We start from the raw sequence: 5,634 nt of genomic DNA on the forward strand, positions 1-5,634 counted from the left end.
TCAGATTTGAAAGACTGAAGTCTGGGCCGCACCAGGAAACCTGAAGCAACTGAAGATAAGAGACCTGGTTTGCAGAAAATCTGAAGACAGGAAACATAACAAGACAAAACAAATGGGTATAAATAATTAATAGCACCTCACAAACATGTGCCAAATCAGAAAAAAAAAAAAAAAAATCAATCATTGTGGGACACTTAATTCATAAAATAAAATAAAGAAAAAGAATTAAAAAATGGAAGCAAACAGGTGTCCCACTAATTGTCAAAATACCTGTAAGCTGCCTTCATTTGATGTACTGCAATTTACCAGCCAGGTAAATAGGTGTTGCTACAATAGATAAGCCATCTGCAGAACATCTGCTGTTACAAATATTTATAAGCTGAAGAAAAGCAGTTGTGTCATGTTCTATTGCAAACATGGGACCAATGAAAGACACGGGATTTTCATCAATCAGCTTAGGACTTCAAGGTGTACCATTTGCAAGAAAATGAGGAAGGAAGTGAGCTTTCTCTGTTTTTGGCATTTTATTATCAGCCTCAAGTCCACCTACATTGAAAATTTGAGATCAAGCACATTTTTCCTCACTACAGAATATTTTAATGATCACAGTTCTCCTGTAAGTCATGTAGCTCCAATATAGAATCAGATACTGAGTTTCATTTCCTTAGGTGTCAGAATGCCTATTATCTGCACAGGAGTTTGACTCATATGTCAGCTAATTCACTGACACCAAATCATGAAAATATCTGAAGATAAGGCAAACTGGATGGAAGAGCTGAAGAAACAGTGGAATTACACTGTCTTAGAAAATACATACGTTCAATCTGTTGCACTCTAGCTGAGAATTGATGGGGATCCTTCTTCTTCTTCTTCTTTCTTCCCCCCCCCATTATTTTTCCTTCTAGATGTAGGGAGAAAACTTGCCACTGCTTTTGCTGTAGAAATTTGTGCAGCACCTACTCCTTGGTACTTACAGGAAGGCATGTTTGACACCAGGTCACTTCATCTTCGCTCCATGGTATAGCCAAAGAAGGCAGGTTGTTGCAGGTCAAGCCAAATGCATCTGAGCCACAGTCCATTCCCTTCTGAAGAAAAAATTTTTCATTCCTCTTTTTAAGAAAGAATTTATCCCCTACCTTTTCTGTGCAAAGCTTTGATCTAACAGAAGAAGGAAACTGTCCATTTTGATCTAGCAGAGCAGAGAGGAGCTAGAGAGCATATCCTTCACCTCCTCTTTTTTGCTTTTCTTTTTTCAAAATCATAGCATTAGTAAGTAGCTCTTTCATTAAAATTAGAATGATAGCACCAGGGAAGGATTTGGGCTGCAATACGAATATGGTGCATACCAGAATTATGTTGAGTTGTAGATATTTACTGAATTTGGTTACATCATGCTTTCATAGATGTATATATGATACATGATTGACAGTATACCATCAAGATGTAGATATTGGGAAGTTACCAAGTGGGAAAAACATAATAGTAAAATACTGAATAATATAAATTATGCAACTATTATAATAATGTAATGTATTCTACATATTATCAAGTAGTATTAATACAGATGCATCTCTAACTTAGAGTATGTTTTTTTCAAATGATTTGTTTTCAGGGCAATTTTCCCATTAAAAAGAGAAAAATACTGGGCTGGACTCTCTATTCTCCTGGCAGATTAGTATTTGTCCTTGCATGGTATCTCAAGTCTTAAATAAAATTTATAGAATATTAGTAGTAAAGCAGAGAGAAAATTTTCAGTGAAAGATAATCATCTTTTTTGATGTGACCTAGATCCCTCTAGAAAATATGATTCAGCAAAAAACCCTAATAATAGATATCCATTTCAAGCACAGTGTTGAAACAAAAGTTATTTTATATGTGTAATGAATATGTAAACTGAGCTTCGTTAGATTTTTTTAAAAAGATTCCTCTGACATAGAGATGAGCATTTGCATAAAATTAAAGATATCTTCAACACTAGATTGAAGACTCAATCAAAAGCTTCACATTTAACTTGCATATTTTTAAGGGACTTATTTTACTCCCCAGGTGGATAAATCTCATTACACAGTGGTGAGGAAACCTGTCGTGATGGTACAAAATGATAGAGTAAAAAGATGAAGTAACAGATTTTGAAGGCAGCTCTAAAAATAACGCCTCCTATTTTGTGACGTTGGCCCACAAAATTAGAGGCGGTTATTGGTGGTACAGCAGTGGAGGTTGAATCTTTCCACAAATGTTCCATTACAATTTGTTGCTGTGCAACAGATGACAGCAGAGGGGCAGTCTGACAGAACGGCGTCTGGCATTGAAGTACGTATGAAGCAAAGGTATGGAATTGAATTCCTCCATGACAAAAAAAAAAATGGCCCCCATTGACATTCATTGACACTTGCTGAACCTTTAAGGGAACTAGTGGATGTGTGCATAGTGAGACAGCAGTGGTGTATTTCAGAAGTGGCAACAACAACATGAAAGACAAGTCATGTTCAAGATGGCCTTGCAGATTTTTATGAGCGTGGCATGCAGGCTCTTGTACATTGCTGGCAAAAACACATAGCTAATGATAGTGGCAATGTTGAAAAATAGTGTTCTGGAGCTAAAAATTTGCTTTGTCAATTAGTGGTATTGTACTCTTTGTATCTGTTGTAGCTTTTGTGGAAATAAATAGGAGGCATTTCTTTTGGAGTGATGTGCTTGGAATAGCAAAAAACAACTGTATAAAAGATGTAACAGATTCAGGAATAAGAAGAAACCCAAAATAACATTAATGAATTGGAAGAAAGAATATAATAACCCTGCTGGCACAGAAGAATCTAAACTAAATGTTTAGTCACCAGCCCAACACACTCCCATGGCATCCTTACTAACATCACACATCGTGTTTAAATAGGAGTATAATATATATACATACACATATGTATATGTTCCACTAGATTTCTTCAGTAGCTTTTATGACAAAAAGGCCAGCAAAAAATTATAGCAATTATATCAGAACATATGCATTCATGTTTAATTTAGGTTTTGATATTCATTGATGATATCAAAATAGATCATCTCTGGATTTTATTGTCACTGTGAATTAGTGACCTGGTAATGGTCGTTAATTCACAGTGACAATATGTATGTCGCTATGACATATGTGTCATATCTTTGTCCAATGGTAATGGACAAAGAATGGAAGGCAATTATTAACAAATAATTTGACCTTAGCTTCTACTTTTTCTTCTTTTTCTTAATTTTTGAAATTTCTAGAGATTCCCTGTGATTTGCAGACCATTTATGTTATTCTAATTGTAGTGTCACACTATGGCCAAAACTGCTCCATACCTCACTGAATAGATAAATAATAGTGCTCACTTTGGTGACGTTTAGATTTAGCTCAAGTGAATCACAGAAATCCTGTTTCATTGAGAACAGACTAAGAAGTTGTGCAACCTCTGTTGTTTCTTTAACAGTACTACTCCAAACCAGTGCACTTCCACTAAGTGTTTCCAAACCTGGAAGCAGCAATTCTGCCCAGTCTTGCAGGTGGCAAATAAGATGAAGAGCAAAGAAGTAGAGACCCTCCATTGTCTGTGGGATGTGTATAGCCAGTTCTACCTACAAGTAATTGTCTGGGATCTGCAGGATTCCCTACCTCCCTTACTGCCAACCTATCCTGCAGACTGCTTCACGTAACTGAACAAAATCTGAGAGGGGTCCGTAGCTCATCTACTTTCTAACTCCATGTTTTTTCATGGGAAAAGTTCTCTGAAAGTTCACTGAAGATTAGGAAGTTCCATCACTCAGAAGCAGGATATTCCGGAAAAGTCCTTAGGCATCCGGCCAAAATCAATGCACACAAATCCATGGGCCTTGATGACGTGCCCCTATGTGTTCTGAGAGAACTGGCAGAGGTGATTGCTGAATCACTCTATTATTTTTGAATGGTCTTGGCAAATGAGAGAACTGCCTGAAGACAGGAGGATAGCTAATGTCACTCCAGTCTTCAAAAAGAGCAAGAAGGAGGATCTGGGAAACTATAGACCAGTCAGTCTCATCTCTGCCCCTGGAAATTGGAACAATTTATTCTGAATACTCTCTCCAAACAATTGGAAAGGAATAATTTTATCAGGAGTAGTCAATATAGATTCATCAAGGGAAAATCATGCTTGAACAATCTGATAGCCTTTTAGATGTCATCACTAGTTGAGTAGATGGAGGAGGAGCATCGGATGTCATGTACCTTGACTTCAGCTAGGCATTTGACACTGTCTCCCAAAACATCCTTGCTATGAAACTTAGAAAGTGTGAGATAGATGAGTGGACAGTGAGGTGTGTTGAGAACTGGATGACTGGCATTGCCCAGAGGGTTGTCATCACCAGTGCATAGTCTAGTTGGAGACCTGCAACTAATAGTGCTTCCCAGGGGTCATTGCTGGGTCCCATCTTGTACAACATCTTTATCAGTGATCTGGATTATGGGATGTAGTCCACCCTCAGCAAGTTTGCTGATGATACAAAGCTGGGAGGAATGTCTGATATGCCAAAAGTTTTCATACTAACATGTAGAGGAAGTTCTTTACGGTAGGAGTGACAGAGCACTGGAACAGGTTGCTCAGAGAGATTGTGGAGTCTCCTTCTAAAGTAACATTAAAGACCCATCTGGATGCCTACTTGTGCGATCTATTGTAGGGAACCTGCTTTAACAGGGTGTTGGACTTGATGATGTCTTGAGGACCCTTCCAACCCCTGCAATTCTGTAATTCTGTGAGTCAAATCATATCTGGGCCAGGATCTTTAAAGGCCTCATCCCTCTTACAGTAGTGTATGCACTTCCAGAAGGTCTACAGAACTCTAAATATATGTAATTTTTAAAATTTTAGTTAGGACTCTGATTAAATTTCCATTTCCCTATTCTATCAGTAGAACACAGCACCACTTCAGTCTGCAGTCATGGTACAGTCTTTATGACAAAGCATTAACTGCATGATATGCACCAGAATTCCCTCAGGAGAAAAGTCACAGCTCATAACTGCCTCAAATGCAAAATTAGAATACTCCTTTCCTCATAAATGTATCACACTTTCTACACAGCTTTCTCTTGTTAAATAAAAGCATCTTTCATTTATGTCCTACAAATTAAAATGAAATGCTAGTCCTCTTCTCCCTGCTTGTCCTCTTCCAGAATAACCATGTGTGGGCCTGGGGGCCTGATCTTTGCAGTACTATTTTCTGTGACACATAATCATTTTCAATGCCTTTATAATTTTCTGCTTTATGTTCTGTAGCATGCCCCATTCACAGCTTCAAATGAATGTATACAGCATGCAATAGTATGTTCCTGAAATGTAATTAATATTACAGATGAATGATAATCTTCTGATACAAATCCACTTCTTAGAGTATGTTCTTCTGGACTTTCTATAAAATCTGAAGGTGGGAGAGAAAGTTTCCCATATGATATATTTATTTCTGATGTTCCTTTCATCTTCAGTGTCCCTGCTCATTCACAACCACCGAGCTCAGTAGCGTGAAAAGTCCATTGAAAATAAGCATAAAATCTCCTTTGGATGGGTCAAAATTCAGAAATACCTTTTTATAAAAGAGTAAAAAGTAGCCTAAAAGTATATTAGAATATTAGAAGAAATGTTT

This window comes from Meleagris gallopavo, chromosome Z (assembly GCF_000146605.3).
Source record: "Meleagris gallopavo isolate NT-WF06-2002-E0010 breed Aviagen turkey brand Nicholas breeding stock chromosome Z, Turkey_5.1, whole genome shotgun sequence".
In the NCBI taxonomy this organism is placed as follows: Eukaryota; Metazoa; Chordata; class Aves; order Galliformes; family Phasianidae; genus Meleagris; species Meleagris gallopavo.